Genomic DNA, 19318 nt, shown 5'->3' with positions numbered 1-19318 from the left:
CACTGGACTCTGATTTTCTTGCTGCCACACTGAAATACCACACAAGCCACTGCTCTATGGCTAAGAGATTAAATGAGTTGTGTGACCTTGGATAAGTCACCTAGCCTTGCTGGGCCTTGTCTGCAAAGTGGAATTGACCTACCTGTCTTATAGGTTGCTGTGAGGCCTCATGGATACCTCTGTGTGAGGTCTCTGGGTGAGGCTCTGGGCCTGGAAGGGACATTCTGCATCACTGGCTTCTATGCCTCTCCCCTCCCACCCCAATATTAGCAAGTATACCTCTCATCTCATGATCATGATGAGCTTCATTTGCAGCCAGCACTCAAAGTGACATGGTTACCTCTGCCCAATACGATGGGCACACAGGTAGTACATTGGTACAGACTGAATGTGTCCCCTCAAATTCATAGGTAGAAGCCCTCATTCCCAGTGTGACGGTATTAAGAGGTGGGGCCTTTGGGAGGGGTTTAGGTCATAAGGGTGGAGACCTCCTGAATGGGATTAGTGTTCTTCTGAGGAGACAGGAGAGAAATCATCTTTCTTAAGCCACTTGAGGACACAGTGAGAAGACAGCCATCTGCAAGCCAGGAAGAGGGCTCTCATTAGGAACTGAATCTGCCAGTATCTCAATCTTGGATTTCCTGGCCTCCAGACACGTGAGAAACAATTTTCTGTCGTTTAAGCCACTCAGTTCTATGGTATTCTGTTATAGCAGCCTGAGCTAACTGAGACATCAGCCTGTGTTGGGCATATAGCCAGGGTCCAGAGAGGTTAAGCAACATATCAGGGGTCACACAGCCAACTGGGGTTGGAGCCCACTGAAAAGTCCCTCTCTGTTTTCTAAGCCCCAGCTGCATGACCTTGACCAAGGCCCTTTTCTTCCTGGGCCTCAGTTTCCCCATGTGGAAAGTGAAGGAATTGGATGTGTTCTCTGGGGTCCCTTTAGGCTGTGATGTGGCAAGGCCCTTCAGAATCCAGGAGAAGGTTCTGATAATATTAGATTTATGCATTTCATTTCATCTTATTAGCATTTAAATGACTGTATTGTTACATTTCAATGACTCAGGAATAGGTTAGGGACGCCTTAATAAAAAGTCTTTGCCAGGAGGGATGCTGGCAGAGGAAGGAGCAACGTTTTTTTGGAGTTAATTTAACAAAGAAGGAATTTGTCTTTTGAAGGAAGCATTAAAAAAACCCCACCAAAACCCCAAACCAACAGCTTTTTCAATCCTAACTGAAGGATGGGAGCTGGGACAATTACAAATGAAATATGCACTAAAAATAACTTTCGGATGCAGAACCCTTCTGTTTTAAGATGTGCTGAATTTAAATGCCACCTTAATATGTATTTTTAAAGTTCTCTTTCCTCTGAATTGTCAGTAGTACCAATGACAGATGTGAGGGACACAGGTCCCATCTGGAGATCTTGGGTGATGCCTGGTGCTGCTATTTGATAGTTTTGTAGCTTAGGCAAGGCTCTTAATGTCTCTCTGTGCCTCAATTTCCTCCTCCTGAACAAAGCCAACTGGACAGCCTACTTCATAGGGTTTTGGGAGGACTAATCAAGATAGAGCTTAGCCCAGTTCCTGGCACAGAGGAAGAACTTGGTGAATGGTGACTGTTCTTACACTGCTAACTTAACTTAATTCCTGCCTCTGTCCTCTGCTCACCCCCACACTGCTGTCCTTAGCTCAGAACTCAGGCCAACTGTACCAAAGTCACAATGCCACTGGCACCTGTCTGAAGGCTGGGGAGGGTCCTAGCTTGTGTGGCACAACATACAAGGAAATCTCCCTTCTGTTCTGGTCCCAACTAACTAGTTTCCTTGGGGCAGGACATTTCCTTTTTTCTCTTGGATGTAAATTCTGGCCTTTCTTTTTCAGTAGGGCCTTTCTGTCCTGGTGATGGGAACCTTCCTCCTTGGTGCTGATCCAGGGAAATGGGTAAACTCGCCCAGGCAGCTGGGGGCAGAGCGACAATTGCTTCTCCTTCAGCCTCACCTGGAAAATCATGGTCCCTCTCAGAGAGGGAATATCCTTTAGGTGTGTGCATGTATATGAGAAAGAGAGAGCCTGGTGGATCTGGAGTGACTATGGGAGTGTGGGTATGCATGTCAGTGTGGGTATGAGGGTCTGTTTGAGTGTGTTATGGTGGACATTCAGCACAGCCAGTATGTAGTCTGGGGCACACCTGAGTCAAAAGGAGTGTGAAAATGCCAGCGCTGGGTTGGGCCCAGAAGAGACTTTATGTTCATGGGTGTGTTAGGGGGTCCCTGTGAAGTGTCAGCACATATGTGCTTGGTGTAAGTAACCCTGAAAGACATGGCTTGCTCTACAGGTCTACTGGAGTCAGCATGAGTGTGTGTCTGTGAGTGTGAGTGAGGCAGAGATGTTTGCATCCATGTCTGTCAGTGTGCAAGCCCCACAGTATGTGTGTGTGTGTGCACGCACTCATGGGTGTGCATCGAAGTTGACAATGACAATTTCGGTTTGGAATTCTCACAGTTGGGGAGAGAGAATGAAGAAAGAGGAAGGGAATTGAAAATGAATACCTCAGAAGTGAATTTAGTGCTATTTTTAGAAAACTCCTATCCTGTTAACCAGAAAAGGAAAATCTAAAAAAAAAAAAAAAAAAAAAAAATCCCACAGAAACAACCACGCATCAGCCTTGAAGGCACAGATGGTAGAATCAGGGCCAGGGGGTGGGCTGTGAGAGATCTAGGGTTTCTGGCATAGCTTCTCACCCTCCTGTCTGGCCTGACTGAGGGTCAGTTCAGCTCTTAGCTGCCCACCAGGGTCAACTCCCTGCACTATCCCCCACTCTCCAGAGGAGCTGTCAATGGTAGATGGTAGGAAAAACCCAATTTCTGGTCCTATAGGCTCCTCATGTACTCTCTCATCTACCCTCCCACCCTTCCGTCCGTCCATCCATCAAGCCATTCATTCTTCAGCTGTCCATCCATTATTCCATCCATCAAGCCATTCATTCTCCAGCTGTCCATCCATCTGTCTATCCGTCTACTTCTCCAACCTTCCATCTTTCCATCCTCTACCCACCGAATAAACCTGAAGAGGTGCATCTCAGGGCCTGTCCTGGGCACTAGGATTCTGAGGAGAGTAAGAGAGGTGCTCTGACCCTTCTTCCTGACATTTGAGATCCGCTCACTCTGCCACAAAAAGCCCCAGTAACCTCATGATCAGAATCTGCAGCCTGAGTCAAATGATCCTTACAACTTTGCTTCAGATTTTGGGATGATGTAACCCAAGTGACTCTTGCCAGATCTTCTGGATCCCAATCTTGGCTTGACCATTACTATTAACAGTGATTGTTAATCACTGGTGTTAACTATTAACACCTGGGTGGCTCAGTCATTTAAGCATCTGCCTTCAGTTTGGGTCATGATCTCGGGGTCCTGGGTTTGAGCCCCATCGAGCTCTCATCTCAGCAGGAAGTCTGTTTCTCCCTCTATCTCTGTGCACACACTCTCTCTCTCAAATAAATAAAATCTTTTAAAAAATAGTGATTACTAGCAAGTGCTTCCCTGGGCTGTGCGGTGTCACTGTTCCTACCTTACAGGTAAGAAAACCGGGGCTCAGAGATGTTTTAGATGGCCAAAGCTATCTGGATAGCATCTGGCATAGTTTAAATTTGTTTGTTCAAGTCTAAAGCCTTTGTTTTTTTTCTCTGTGTCCCATTACCTTTCACCAAATTCACAGTATGGCCTTGGACCAGTGTTTTCTCTTCTGTGCCTCAGTTTCCTTTTCTCTAAAGTAAGTGGGTAGGTTGGACAGATGCTCAGTCTCAGAGGACCAGTTTAGCATCACCCAGTTGTAGGCCAAGTCCTGCTTGGGTGGAGACAAAAGGAAAGAGAAATACTCTGGAACCTGGGAATCACAAGCTGATCAGAATTCATCTGCTACCTTTGACATCTCCTGTCCCACCCTGGACCTCTGCATGGCAGTATCTGCCTTTTAAGATTTATAGCCTTTATGTGCTCCTTGTTTAGAATTCTTTCCTTAAAAAAAAAAAAAATCTTTGAGAGTTTTCTGATGAAGCTAAAACAGTAAAGTCACTAGCAGATGGAGGCAAGAAAGCCTAGAAGAGGCAAAAAAGTGTTAGGTGAAATTTGGGCTGCAAGAGAGGACATGCAGTGAGAAGGCTGGGGATGGAGACTCTGCCTGGGATCAGGCAGATCAGCTGCTTTGGACAGCATTCTCTGGTTTTAGCAAAATGCTTTGGCCACCTCCCCAGCCTCATCTCTCACTGTGTACAACTCTCCACAGTTACACTGAACTCCTTAGGCCCTTTTTGCAGCCCTGACTGCCTACTCTCTAGGTCCTAACTAGCTATAGTGACAGTGTCCTCTGCTGTTTTTATCTGCCTCATTCCCTCTCACACCCTGCTCTGTTCCCATGCATTATAAGCAGAGGCCTGAAGGAAGGACAAAAAAAATCATGATAACAGCAACACTTCGATCATACCTACTACATGCCAACACTTGGGTCATACCTACTACATGCCAAGCTCTCCTATGCACTTAATGTTTGGTATCTCGTTTAGTCCTTCACAACAACCATATGACACAGGAGCTGCTGGCACTCCCATTTTACAGGAGAGAAAACAGAGAAAGAGACTACAGTTACTGGTGTAAGGTCCTTGGTTGGGGGGTGGTAGGGCCAGATCTCAAACAAATACATGCAGACCCTCTTAAGCCTGTCCCCCTCACTAACACCCTTCTCTCCACCAGACCAGGCTCCTGCCCTTTTCTTTGGCTTCCTATAATGAAGCACAGGGTTTTGCTTGTTCAGTGCTCTGGCTGTGGAGTAATGGGGCCCAGGGAGCTGTCTCTGGGGATGAAGTATTGATGGTTGGACAGAGGTAGGTGCCTGGGAGGGATTGAGTGGGTGAGGTCAGGAAACTTGAGAACCCCAGGCCCCCCTCTCCTGCAGGCTGACCAGGGGTAAGTGCTGTCTGTGTGGTCATGGTGCTGACAGCACCTTCCCCACCCCCATACCGGGGCTGACAAAGAGGCAGGCACAGAGGAACTGTCTCCATTGGGAGCTGTCCCTGAGGCAATGGTGCTGACTGAGTATTTGGGGTGGGCTTTTAGGACCACGTGCCAAGGAGCTGTCCATACATTATGGTGCTGACACAGAGCAAAGGGTTATACGTGTCCCTAGGAGCTCCAGGACTCTAGTGCTGACCAATGGAGTGCAGGATTGGGGAGCCCGAGGTTCTGGGTGTGGGTGGAGTAGGGAGGGCACAGGGCTTTTTCCATGAGTTCTGTGAACAAGCATGAGGAGGTAACCCCAGTGATTCGGTGCTGATGTATAAAGCCAGGTACTCAGGCAATGGGGTGTCCTGAGACAGGTCTGAGCCAATAAAATGATACTGTGCAAAGGGCCACTCGGGGGCCATTTATGTGCACATGCAGAAGACCCACCTTGGCTCATGAGTGCCATCTGTCACTGATGGCAAAAATCTCAGCATTAGTGATTCATTTGTTTGTTTCATTCATTTGTTTGCATTGTGCATGGTCTTCTAGTTCTGGTTCCTTCTGTGACTATATTTAAGGGGTGGCATCTCAGTCTGACTCTGTTAAATTTCTCTCTTCTGCAGAGTGTGGTATTCATCCACAGACCTTCCAGGGGATGAGTCTAAGTTGGGATATTATGGAATAATCGCATGAGCCCTTTGGGGTCTAGATCAGAGAATAAGGAAACTAAAGCTAGCAAGAAAGTCATTCTGTGTGGCCTAGAATGCAGAGACCAGGAGACAGAACTAAGAGAGGGGTGAAAAAAATCATAAAGAAGGACTTCTGAATTCAAAGGAGGAGGGGATCAGAATGATGCAGTCACTGGCAGGGAGTGGTATATGTGTGTGTGTGTGTGTGGGGGGTGTTTTTAAGATTCTGTGTCTTAGTACCATGGCCAGTCTTCTAGGCTGAAGCAGAACTGCTCCAGTTTGGTGACTGTACACTCACTGGCTTCCTTGTCTTAGCCCAGGTTATCCCCCTTGGAGTCTCCCTGGTAGAGAGCTAAAATCTCTGTCAGGACACTGATTTGGCCTCAGAACTGAAGGGGGTGAATCAAAAGGCCAGGAAGTCAGAGGAGCGGTTGAAAGAAGGAGCTGCCTCCCCTGTGGCCAAGGTTTCCCCTCCTTCCTCTTTTGATAAAGGCCTCTCTGGGTGGATCTTGGGGGATCCCAGAAGAGGGCTGCTCCATGTGCGGTTCCCTCAGGGCCACCTGTGTTGGTATCACTCTGGGGCATAGATCCCTAGGTCTAAGCCTGCAAAGATGAGTTAGCCTGGTGGTGGAATCACACTGCCCTAGCACTTTGGGGTTCTCATGCCAGCCTCTCTTTCAGTTCTCTTCCTTTTATAATCAATACTCCTCCAGTTCTGGGTTCTAGAACCCTACTCTGTTCTTGTGGCCCAGGCTCTGGCTCAAAATCACCCCTGGTTCCTGTCTCTGCCCTTCCAAATGCCATTTCCTGCTAGGTGGTTTCTGGGGACAACTCCAACCAGCCAGTTCCAGTGCCCTTTTCAGTCTTCAAACCCTTGCCATGTTTATGGCCCTCACCCCTTCTTCCCAAACTCCTATGGTTTCTGTGACCAATTCTGCCCAGGGGTCTGCATGACTTCTCTATTTTGGGCCAACTATAGACTGTAACCTTTTCCTATGGTCCTGCTCTGACCTTCTTTAATGAACCACTCTCCCTGGGCAATGCCACCCACCTGGTATCAACTTTCATCCTAATATAAGTAGTTCCCAAACCTACATTTCCACCCTGCCCTTTCTCTCAAGCTCTAGAACAAACCTTCTCTGACTGCCAAATGTATCCTCTGAAGTTCCTTCAGGTCTTCTCCTAATGTTCTCATCCTTCTGTGAACCCTGAGTCACTTGTGACATATAAGCACCTTCCTAGGTCCCAGAATTGACTATCAGGGTCACCCTTGACTCTTGACCAAGCAGGTACCTAGACCCAGAGAGCAGTGGGGCCAGGGCTCTGGCTCCCTCCTCTTCCTTGCCACCAGGGTTCCTGACTCTGGTTCAAGGTTCTCATCCACAGCCTCCCACCTGGCCTCTCACTCCCTGTCCTTCAGTCTCCCCCAAATGATGCTGGTGATGACTCTCATTTACTGAGCAGCTTCCATATGTCAGGAGTTGTGCTGGCTCTGAATGTATAAAACCCAAATAACCCCAGAGGCAGGCATAATTATTCCTATTTTACAGATGGGAAACTAAGGCTCAGAGAGGTAAAATAACATCATGCCCAGGGTCACACAGCTGAGTGGCAGAACAAGGAGAAGAATTGGGACCTATCTCTAAAACCACCACAAGATGTTGCCTCTTGGATTTGAGCACACCACTCTTTGGATTAAAAACCGTTGCTGGGTCCTGGCACCTATTTTTTTTTTTAAGATTTATTTATCTATTTTAGAGAGAGGAGCATGAACAAGGGGAAGGGCAGAGCAAGAAGGGCAGAGATTGGGAAGCAAACTTCTTGCTGAGCCTGGAGCCCTATGCAGGGCTTGATCATGACCTGAGCTGAAATTAAGAGTCAGATGCTCAACTGACAGATCCACCCAGGAGACCCTCCTGGTACTTATTTGAAAAAACATATTCATGATCATAGCATCCAGGATCCTGCCTGATTGGCTTGGAGCCAGCTTCCCTGGCCTCTGGTCTAAGTGGACCCTGCATTTCCTGAACAACTAATACATGCACCTACCTCCCACCCTGTGCAAACACTACCCTCTATCTTGCATTGTTTGCATCTGCTTTTCCATTAATCCAAACTTTCCTCTTAAGGGCACAACCCTATGCCAACTTCTTCATGAAGTTCTCTCCAAATCTTCTGCTTCAAATTTCAGTCCCCTTACACTGCCAGCCCATCACTTGCAGTTTGTTCCTTGACTTTGTACTCTATCCATCGTACTCTATCTTGGGATGGTTTTGCCAGCTTGCCTCCCTTGCTAGACCATGAACTCCCTGAGAACGGGGCCTTTCCAACCCCCAGCACAGGACCAATCTCCATGAATGTTGGCTCCACTACTGAGAAATCAATCTAACTATGGAAAGACACTGGGGACAATGAATGTTAGAATGCAGGCTGCATTTGAGAAGTAGAAACTTGTCATCTAGATGGTAGGGAGAACTGATGCTGAATGCATCCAGATAGCATGCCACAGGCTTACAGGCATCAAATTGACATATCTGCAGCAAACCCTATGAAATAGCTGTTACTAGCATCCCATTTTACAGATGAGCAAACAGAGGTTATGCCAGGTTAAGGAGGTTGCCCAGGGTCACATAACTGTTGGATCTAAACTCAGGAAGTCTGCCATCAGAATCCCTGCTCACAATCAACAGCCTAACTCCTTTCTGCAATGACTCAGAAGCTCTGGGTAGTGGCGGCTCAGGCAGTGGGATACATTGAAGTGTCTGGGTTCTGGATTACACTGGTCAAGCCTGTGTTCTCTCCCATACCAGTGTTAGGTCTCCCAGAGGGTCCCTGTCATCTGGCTGTTCTCCACACAAAGCGGGAGGTCAGGGAGAAGGTCAGGGTAGGACATCCAGAATTTGCCAGGAGGTTGGCCTGGGGATCATGGGGGGGGTACATGGGGGTACTGGAAAACCCTCTATGCTGAGCTTTTCCTCTGTGTTGGCTGCTCTGGCTCCAGAATACCCACACTGGCAGCCCCAGACCCCAGATCCCAGAATCTCACACCGCAAGGGCCTGCAGAATCTCTTTGGCTCCTACATCCAAGCAGGCCAGCATGCTGATTAGTGACCATCCCAGCCGGCCAGCTCTGCAGCTCTTCCCCTGACTTGGCATGGCTGTCCTGGCCACTGTAGAGATGAACAGAATCCGCCCGGCACCTTGAACAGATGGTGCCACTTCTAAAAATAATGCTGCACCACGCTCCCCGAGCAGCCTAGTCCCAGTGACAGAAGGGGGTGCTGGTGGGGGTGGGGGCTGCTAGCTGCACTCACCAACCATCTGCACTTGGACAGATGCAAATGCAGCCTCCCAGGGGGCAGAGGCCCAGGGGACCCCAGCCTCACTGAAGCTGTGTAGGGCCACAGGCCTACTGCCGATGCTCCGAGCCCCGAAATGAAATTAAGCAAGGCCATGGTAGGTGTGTATAGCTTAGCTTTCCTCTACCCCCATCATCGCAACTGCCCCAGCAGTCCTACCTGCACATGTCGCATGGCTGGAATCCCTACCTGGAATGTCCTCTCTTCCTTGCCTGTTGCATCCTACCCCGTGTCTGGGTTCCTAGACCCACAATCTCTAGGGCCATCTCCTCCTGTGAATTTCCTCCTATCCCCCAAATCTTCTTCCTTCTATGGATTCTTTTATTAAGATTTTATTTATTTATTTGAGAGAGAGGGAGAGAGATAGCAAGAGAAAGAATAAGCAGGGAGGAGAGGGAGAAGGAGTCTCCCCGCTGAGCAGGGAGCCTGATATGGGGCTCGATCCCAGGACCCTGAGATCATGACTCGAGCTGAAGGCAGATGCCTAATCGACTGAGCCACCCAGGTGCCCCCTTCTATGGATTCTTAAGTCACTTTTCATTTGTCTCATACTTATTAGGGTTAGAACCCCTCTGGAGCTTAGAGTCAGGGAGATCTGGGTTAGAACCCTCATTCTGCCATCACTGAGTGGCAGTGGGTAAACCAAAGCAGCTCTCTGGCCTCAGTTGCTGCATCTTTAAAATGGAGATGATAATCACCCCCAACTTACAAGGTTGTTGGGAAGATAACGTGAGTTCATGCAGGGCACAGGACTCAGCCCAGAGCCTGGCCAGTGAGGGACACAGAATCAATTAGAGTGATAATGACTTCCACATGGGGGAATGGAGGCTCTGAGGTGAAAGGCACCATGCAAGGCCACAGAACGAGTGCTGGCTGATCTGGGTTCAGGCCCTACCCACCTGAGCCAGCCCTTTGATCCAAGGATGCTCCAGGGATGAATCTCACCTAAATCCTTGGGAAGGATTCTCCCTGAGTGCCATTCCCTTCTCCAATCCCAAGAGCTGGGCTGGGAGGCCTAAAGGACCCCCTGAAGCCTCCCCATTTTTGCCCTGGGCCTCCTCTTTCCTGAGCCCTGGACTATGTCCTCTAGTCTCTCAAGAAGGTTCAAGTCCTATCAGAAAGTTAAAGAGCTCAAAAGCCAAAGTGCTTCCAAGGCCCCGGAAGACCCTGAAGGTATCCACATCCAAGAGACCTCCCACATTGGCCTGCAAAGACTCTCCTCCCTCTGCTTTTCTAGACTTGCCATCTGCTCTCCTCCTTCCAGGTCTGGTGTTGGGGCAACTTGTAAGGGCTGGGGGCCTGCTGCCCTCTCCTCCAGTGAGGCATGGGCCAGCCGTTCTATCATCTTAATCTGCCTTTCAAAGGTCATTCTCTGGCCCCTTCTGCTCTCTCTTTCTCTCCTGGGGTTCCTAATGGCTCTGAGGAGCTTCCTGAAGAGGAGAGGGATCTAGGCCCGTATTCTACGCCTCATGTACAGTCTCTGAGGCCTCTGTGTAGTGGTGTAATCCAAGTGAGTTGGGTTTGGGTTTCAGATGCAGTCAGAAGCTAGGTTCAAGTCTTACACAACTCCAAGGTAAGGGGTCTTTCTCCAGCCCACCCTATTCATTCCCAGCTTCTCTAGATATTTCAGTCTCCGACACCTCTGCTTTGCAATGCCCAAATCAGGAGGGCTTCTTAGTCCTGTTACAAGGGACTGACAAGGCCAGAGCTGCCACCTTCCCCTCTGTAGGGTCAGACCTGGCATGAAATGGGTGCCAGGTTTTGGGGTCTCTGGTGTGCTCATCTCTAGAGGCTGATACCCCATGACATCAGGTCTACCTGGAGCTTGTCCCTAGCCATGCTGTATTCTACCGTAGGGATACCCCAGGAAAACTATACCCAGAGCAGAGACCACCAAAGGGGCACCATTATTTGCAAAACTTGACAGAAAAGTGAGAAAAGGCTCAGATTCCCTGAGCTCACTTGAATCCAGAGACTAGAAGGGACGTAAGAAGTCAAAAAACCTGATGCCCAAGCCCCTTTATAATACCTGTGCCAAGTCCTGCCTGTTCTTGCATGCCTCTCTTGACAGGGAGCTTACTCCCTTATTCTATGATAATCTGTGCCAATGTTGGTGGTTACAAAGTTCTTTAGGTTGACCTCCAATTTTCTTCTTGCCAACTATTTTAGTTTTATAGTTAATGGACATTTTCTGACTCACGCAGAATAACTCTGTTCCCTCTTCGTTACTGGAAGTTCATGACCATGACTGCATAGGTACATGTATGTAAGCGTGTGTGTTTGTTTGTGTATGTGTGTGCATGGCTGTGCAATCAGGCATGCATGTACAGATGTGTGTCTGTATGTGTCAGAGCAGGGTGGAGCATGCCTGTGGCTGCATAGGGCATGTGTATAAGTCTCCTTGAGCATATCTGAGCAGGGTATGTGTTGAGGTGTGCAAAAAGTGTATGTATTTCAGAAATAAGACTCTAGACCACGTGTGTGTAGGCAGGTTTTGTGAAGCCACAGGTCATGGCAAAGAGTTTTATTACTTTCTTGAGACTATCTTGGTCTCCCAGTTTAGGGGGTGGGTGGGTAGCAAGAGAGGGTACCCACAGAGCCTCTAGAATACAATAGAAAGCCAACCTGTAGCAGACGCCTTGTCATTGTCTCTGAGGCTATCTACAGGGTGGCTCTGAAATTTGAATCCCCAAATCATGCCACAGATGACTTCAGCTCTCAGGTAACTCTGCCATTAGGTTTCATCCTGAACAAAATGACAGCAATGACAAAGTGGCATTTTATGAATGTACATAAAATGCTCTTTAGTTCAAAGTTCATAAAGAACCCATTGATTATTTCCATTTCCCAAGTAGGAAACTAAGATTACAGATTCAGGGGCCTGTGGTAGGTCCTACAGAAAACATCTCTAGAGGGCAATCTGTGAGTTGGGGATCTTGCAAGAACATGTAACTCCAGGGCTGGTCACCCCCAGCCGTGGGTGGATAGGTCTTGGGCAAGCCTGCCTAAGGTCTGGCATTATCTGCCCTGCTCAACTGTCTTCCTTCTTTGGGTCTCACTTTCTCCATCTGTAAAATGAGGAGGTCAGACTAGATGGTTTCTAAGAGACCTTCATTTGCTGACTTGTGATAAGTCCTGGATGCTGGATCAGGCCCAGGGAAGAGGGGTTTCTGGCTCCTAACACTCCCAACCCTGACAGGCATGGGTTTGCCCTTGGATCAGCCACAGCTGATCTGGGCCCTATTAGGGGAAATTTTCCTGTTTTAATAATAAAAAAGCAACTCAGAGCTGCCTTGTGGCCCACCAGTCATGCCTTAGCACAAACTGTTCCCTCCCTTCTTGATTCTTTGCCTGGGGGACTCTTATTCACCTTTATTCATTCTGAGCAGGAGCCAGCTCAGATGGCTGCTCCTTCATGAATCCTATGCTGGCCCCACTCTCCAGAGAGTCAACTGATTCCTCCATGAGCCTTGACTGTTCATGCCTTAGAGGGAAGGGGGCACAGTTGGTGCCTAACAGAAATTTGTCGAGTGGTTCTAGGAACACATAGTTTGACCTCAGGAGCCGAGAGAGAGTAAGACTGCATGGCTCATGGACTTAAATACTTCAACAAGTTCTTGGTTTGAATACAAAAGCAGAGAGCATGCATTGACTACCTACTGTGTACTCAGCACTGGCCTCCAGGAAGGAAGGAAGTTATGAGAGAGCTAGGAAACATGATAACATTTCTAGCAGGGATGTGGCCATGGTAGTAACTACAGGTGAGGAGCAATAACAGTAATAAAAATAATCAAAAGAGCAGCTAAGTTTTATTACTACCAAGTGTCACTCCTTACATGCAGATTCTCCATCCATGATCTTGCTCATACCCATAACAGTTTTTGAGGTAGAGGCTCTAATTTTCTTCATTTTACAGATGTGGAAACAGGTTTGCAAGGTGGGGTGACTGCCCAAGGTCACATCAAGGTCAGAGTCCCAAGGCTGTGCTCTTGATGTTGGCACTCAACAGATTTCTAAACCAAGAGCTGCCCTGTGGTGGGAACACCACAAGAGTGAAATGTCATGTTCTGGGGGGACTGAGAAAGCCCCTGTGGTCCTCCTATCCAAGGTGGAGGAATAGTGACGGACATCCAAGGAGGCTGGGGGCTGGGAGGAGGTTCCCAGGATTTTGCCATCTTTAGCATCCACTAAGGAAACCCTCAGTGGGATTCTCCTCCCCTACACTGCTGACAGGTGTGAGGTGGGGGCTTTGGCTGCCGTGGCAGCCTGGGTGTGAGGAGGGGAAGCAGATGGCAGCCCCTTCCTGTGTTTGGAAGAAGTCAAGAGTGAAATCCTCGAGCCATCAGCCTGCTGCATCACCTGCTGTTAGAAATGGCCCCCATTTCAGAGGGCTGGCAGCCATCCAGCATGGTTTTGCTAATGAGCAGTAGGCCTGGGGAGACAGGACCATCAGCCCAGCCCCTTTCTATGGGTAGGATGGCTATGCTGTTGTAACTAAGGATGGTTATCAGAAAGTGTTCTTCACAGTTTGGCCCTTTTTGTCTCACCTGTGACCCTGGGGCAGAGGGAGCAGGGTGCCCATTTTATGTTATTTATTTTCTTTATTATTTCAGAGACGGAGTGGGGGGAGGGGCAAAGGGAGAGGGAGAGAGAGAATCTCAAGCAGACTCCCCGCTGAGCACAGAGTCTGATATGGGGCTCAATCTCACAGCCCTGAGGTCATGACCTGAGCTAAAATCAAGAATCAGACACTTAGCTGACTGAGCCACCCAGGTGGCTCATTTTAAAGTCAAGGAGACTGAGGCTATAGTGAGGCATGTGGGGCACCCAGGGTGCACAATGTGAGGAGGGACTGACTCTCAGGTTCCTATGGATGCCAAATCCCCACCCCGTCACCAGTTGTCTGCCCTGTTATTTAAGCCCACCACAATTATTCCTATACCTGCCTTCCCCAGCCCCACCCCAAACGTGGGGCAGACACTGAAAAGCTACAAAGAGATTCCAAACCCATTCTGGTAATAATGTGGAGCCACAACAGATCCTACGGAATACCTGGAGTTGTAAAGGTATTTAAAGTCGATGCCTCTGCTCTTAGAGCCCTGAGCAGCAGAGGATTCCAAGGGAAAGAGTTCACTTCTCACCTTCACTCATTTGGCAAACTTTTGCTGAGGGTCTGCTGTGCCAGGTCCTGTGAGATGCAATGTGGGCAGAAGGGAACCAGACCCAGCCCTGTGCTCAAAAAGCTTTGCCTTGTTCCCTCCGTGTGTGGAACAATGCCTATGCTTTATAACAATTCAATAAAAATGATCACGATAAGCTAACATTCACAGAGCGTTTTCTACATGCCAAGCTCATGCTAAGCATCGGCACATCACATTTGTATATTTCGTCTTGCTGGATCCACACCACAACTCTATGAGGCAGGTATTCTTGTTACCCCATTTATCAGAAAAGAAAACTGAGGTAGAGAGGTGAAGCTGCCCCAGGTCACTCAAGCAGGACACTGTAGAGCTGGGATGAATGCTTAGTTAAAAAACTGCTGGGTGAATGAATGAAAACAGAAGAGGGCATACAGGTTATCATCCAAGTAAACATGAGGGTGACAGGATTTGTTAAGTGTGGCCATGAAAAGAGGCCACACTTAGAGGCCAGGATGTAGCATCAGGCTTCCTGGGGATAGTGCTAGGACAGGGTCAGGGAATTCTTCATACTTTTGGGCAAACTTGGGCTGCCGGCTTCCAGGAAGAGGGTGACAGTGACAGCTGCCCATATCAGTTTGCAGGGTGAGTAGGCTCCAATTTCTCTGTCTCTGAGCCTGACCACGTGCCCCACCTATAAAAATATCCCAGGCCAATGGCCCCCTTTACTCTGAGAGAGTAGGCTCAGAGACAGGCTGGACCTGAGCAGGGAGGAGGGGAAGAGGAGGTCCCCTTTGGGCTAGCTCAGGGAAGGGCCCCTGCCCAGAGCCCTCCCACTCCCTGGCTGCCCAGGGATGGACCTCCAGCCTTCGGGGAGGGGGCTGCAGCTGGACACCCTGACACCCAAGCCTCCCAAGCTGGCACCTTGGTTCCCAGGCAACTAGACAGCTCAAGTTTCGGGTGTTGAGGACAGGACTGGGTGAGGGTGTCAGTAAATAATAATAGATACAGCCCAGCCCAGCGGGGCTGCTCGAGATATACCAATCTCAGACACAGTCAGGGCCTGAGTGGTCCTGCTGTCATTTCGCAGATGGGGAGACAGACCTGGGAGGGAAGGGGAGTGGCCTGATGTGACCAGTGGTAGCAAAGAAGCAGGGGCATCTCTGCTGGGAAGGTTGGAAGAGAAGTAACAGTCCAGAAAATGATGGCAAGTGTAGCCGCCACGTGCAGGACACTGGCTTTGTGCCCAACACTGTGCCAACAACTTCTCCCTCCGAGGTCCAACTCATCCTCAGAACAATGCAGTGAGGTGTAGACGCTGACTTTATGCCCATTTTATAGATGGAGAAACTGAGGCTCAGAGAGATTGTGCAACCTGCTTCAGATCATCTAGCTGGTGAACGGCAGAGACTGGACAGGAACAAAGGTCAGTGTGACTCTTAAGTCTGTAAGACCCACCCTGGCCCTGCAGTGGCCCCAGGGACAAAAAGTGTATGAGTTGAGCATTGAAGGACCTCATAGCTGGTTGTCTTTGATCTCTTCAGCAAGGGGAGGGTATTATGCTTCCTGTCTCAACACTGAGGATGCTGCCCTCCGAGGGTTAAGTGGTGGTCCCCAGGGGATCTAAGCAGTAGGTGGGGATGTAGGATTTGAACCCACATCTCTCTGAAATTAAGTCCTGGGCTGATCCACTGTGCCCAGTTTACTGGCAGAGGCCTAGGGCAGTGCCCCTCTGCTAGGCCTCCCAGGGTCATACAACTCTGTTCCATGTCCCTTAGCAGGGTAATATTTCTGGGGGATAGGGCCCCACTCCCCAGTCCCTAAGAGAGCCAGCAAGCCCCAGCATAGAGCAGTGACCTTTGATTCCAGGCCACTGGACCTCTTACTGGGTTGCCCACACCCCCAACCTCCCGCAACCTGAACCTGCTGGGGACATGCAGGTTACCATGGCGACAGCACATTGGATACTGACCTGGGAACCCGCTGGCAGCACAGGGGAGGGGCAGGACTTGCCTCAGAGGGATGGCTGGAGGGGTGGAGAACAGGGGGCCTGGGGTGCCCTGCGGCGGCCGTGGTTGCTCTGTGGGCCAGGCTGGGCACAAGCTGCTATTTATAATTCTGCTGAATGGGCCCAATGACCCGACCTGCTGTCTGACCTCCCGGGGAGCCCAGCAGCTGCACAGAGGGGAGGAAATGGCACAGGGACTTCCTTCTGGCCCCCAGCTCTGACATGAGGATGAAGGAAGGTGGGGGTAGGGTGGCGGGGAGCACCGGACCCTTCCCTCCATCCCCCACAATCTGCATTATTGTCAGCATCCACCTCTCTGGCCAATCCTGCCCTCATCCCAGTGTTCTGGGCCAGGCTGGGCCAGTATATATGTGTTGGGTGGGGGGTTGGTGGTGCTGGGGCCTGTGCTCTGGTCTTAAAGGGTCCGAAACAGGCTGTTCTGGGGTGCCTCTCATGGGAGGGAGAGTAGGGGGAGGGAAAAAGAAAGGGGAGAAGCTGTAAGAAGCTGTAAGACAGAGGGAACTTGAGAGCCGGGGGTGGGAGGGAGAAGGGGAGGAAAATAGGTGGAAGGAGAGAGAGAAGAGGGAGAGAAAGGTAGATAGAAAGAGGGAAGAGAGGGATGGAGAGAGGGAGAGAGAAGAAATGAGGGAGAGGAATATAGGGACAAAGAGCCAGAGAAACGGGAGGAAAGGCATGGAGACTGAAACAGACACACAGGGAGAGGAAGAGGGAGGGACGGAGCTCTTTGGCCCTGGAGGTCAAGCCACTGGTTCAGAAGCCAAAATGTAAGCATGACTTGGTCACAGGGTAGCTCAGGGGCCTGTGAGCAGGAGGAGAGAAGGGGCTATGCCTGGTACCTGTGCTGGTCACCCAGCCCCCTTGGCCAGGGCTTGGAGCTCTGGTCCAGGGCCTTCCGCCTTCAGTCCCTCTTGCCACCTAGGGGCACAGGGCAGGGCAAGGACTGCTCCAAGGTCACCGGAACCTGGCCAGGAAAGGCACCGTGGCAGCTCCTGGGGCTTGCTGGGCTGTCCGCCCTCGGATCCGGGTTATTTTGGGAGCTGAGCAGCCAGAACACACCTCCCTCCTCTCTTGTTCCTGGGCCAATGGCTGCTGACTCAAAATATTCTCTCAAGGAAACTGTCTCCCCCAAATCCAATGTCACTTCTTCTAAGAGGCCTTCCCAGACTCTCCCCAGACTTACTGTTCTGCTCACACAGGGCCTGGCTTAGACCTTCAGCTCAGTCCTTGTCCCAGGGAACCGCTGGCAGAGCCATGTGCCCATCTCCCCCATCAGATTCTGAGCTAAAGGACTGGGAGGGCTGTTTCCCTGGCATCACGTGTGATGTCTGCCACTCACGGTCTTACTGAGTAGCACCAAGACGCCTGAAGTAGCTCTATTGGCCACCGTTTATTGAGCACTGACAAGGTCCTGAGAACTCTCCATGCACTCTCTCCTCCTTAACCATCTCAATAACCCTATGTGTAGGCTTAGTGAGCTGGTGGTCCCAAGGGGATCTAAGCAGTAGGTGGGGATGTGGGATGTAAATCCCATTTTACAAAGGACAACACTGAGGCTCAGACAGGGTACATGGCTTGGCCACGGTCTCTGCTGGGGAGCTGTTGAAGCAAGACCTGACCCAAGGCAGTCTGATTCCAGAATCCAGTCCTGTGACCACCAGACATACAGCCTCCCCACTCTAATGATTGCTTCCACTTCTCTGTTTCAAAACTCTCGAAGGCTCCCCAGTGCCTCTCAGATGAAATCCAAACACCACCCCTGGTCCACTAATGTGCCTGTCTGCTGGCCGGGCAGCTATCCTTCTCCCTTCCATGATCTCCTGCTTCTAGGGCCCCTTCTAGTGTTCCCAGGTTTATCCACTCCGTGGCTATTTAGTGAGCCCTTACTGAGTGACAGGCGCACCGTGCTTGCTCTGCTAGGAAAGATGGATTGTGCAAAGCACTGTGAAGAGAATAAGACATTATGACCAGCTGCTCGGGGACCTATTTCGCCAGCTGGATGTGCAGAGAGCTGCGGCCAGTGTGGTTCAGGTCAAAGGAACAGCAAGGGCAAAGGCCCGGTGGTGGGAAGGAGCTGGGGGTGGTTTTAATGATCCAAAGAGGGCCAGTGTGGCTGGGGCTTGTAAGTGAGGGGCAGTGAGCAGAGGCCAACTTGGAGGTGGGCAGTGGCCAGACTGTGCAAACCTTCACAGCCACAGTGAGGAAATCTGGATTTGACTCCAGGTACAGAGGGAGGTCTCTAAAGAGCTTTAGGTGGCAAACTAGCACAGCGCTGTTTAATGACCCATCACCCACTGGAGAATGGACTGTCCGGGGGTGAGAGGGAGAGTGGGAGAAAGGCAGCTACTGCGTCACAGAGGAGAGTGTGGACAGAGTGGCTGTGGTGTTGAGGAGGTGTGGGCGGGTGGGAGTTAGGAAGTAGAATGAAGAGGGTGAGCAGGCGGGGCTGGGCATGGGGTGGGGGGAAGGCATGGATGATAAAGGCTCTACCTTCAGCAGCAGGGTGGATGATGGTGGCGCCACTTCCTGGGATGGGAAGTCGGGGAGGGAGCGGGTTTTGGGGGTGGGTGGACATGATCAAGAATCCCGTTTTGGACTTGTTAACTTTGAGATGCTTGTGAGAAATCCAAGTAGAGATGCCAAGTGGCCAGTTGGATGCCGAGTTGGAGGTGCAGAAGAGAGGCTCTGGCTAAAGATATAAATATGGGAATCAGCAGCTTAAGGATGGTATTTAAAGCCATAGGATAGGGTGAGATCATCGAAAGAGAGAGAGAGAAGAAAGGGAAGGGAAGAGGCTCAGAGTTGAGGTCAGGCAGAGAGAGAGAAGCAGCCACACTGGCAAGGCCTGATTAGGTGGCTTCCTGCTGATCTCAGGACGGGGTTCAAAATCCAGAGCCTCATGCACTGGCCCTGCCTACTTCTCCAGTCTCATGTCCTCCGGCCCCTTCCTTGTGTCTTTACAATCATGCTCAACCCCTTTGTGAGCTTCCACACCTCCAGGTATCTGCCCAGGAAGCTGCCCCAGCCCGAAGTGCCCCCTCATAGGAAAAGGCTACTTCTAACTCTTCCTCTTCTGAAGCTTTCTCCAAGCTCCTCGGCAGATTTGCTGC

General features: G+C 50.2%; 1 protein-coding gene and 1 long non-coding RNA gene across 12 annotated transcripts in view; one reads left to right on the top strand and one right to left on the bottom strand.

Annotated features, from left to right (window-relative positions):
- Positions 1-19318, bottom strand: part of ATP2B2 (ATPase plasma membrane Ca2+ transporting 2) — a 367245-nt gene that overhangs the window by 119884 nt on the left and 228043 nt on the right. The window contains exon 1 of one of the 11 annotated variants that reach the window (XM_047744712.1): positions 16155-16280. The exons of the other annotated variants lie outside the window; for them this stretch is intronic. The gene's annotated coding sequence lies outside the window, so the exon portion shown is untranslated. Of the gene's footprint in view, positions 1-16154; positions 16281-19318 lie in introns of those variants that run through there. 11 annotated transcript variants of the gene reach the window in all.
- Positions 15238-19318, top strand: part of LOC125108660 (uncharacterized) — a 56633-nt gene continuing 52552 nt past the window's right edge. Inside the window, exon 1 of the long non-coding RNA XR_007129987.1 lies at positions 15238-15608. This is a non-coding gene — a long non-coding RNA (uncharacterized LOC125108660). The remainder of the gene's footprint in view (positions 15609-19318) is intronic.

The sequence above is a fragment of the Lutra lutra genome, chromosome 1 (genome assembly GCF_902655055.1).
Source record: "Lutra lutra chromosome 1, mLutLut1.2, whole genome shotgun sequence".
NCBI lineage: Eukaryota > Metazoa > Chordata > Mammalia > Carnivora > Mustelidae > Lutra > Lutra lutra.
The sequence above is the reverse complement of the archived record's forward strand: the minus strand, read 5'-3'. Positions and strand labels throughout refer to the sequence as shown.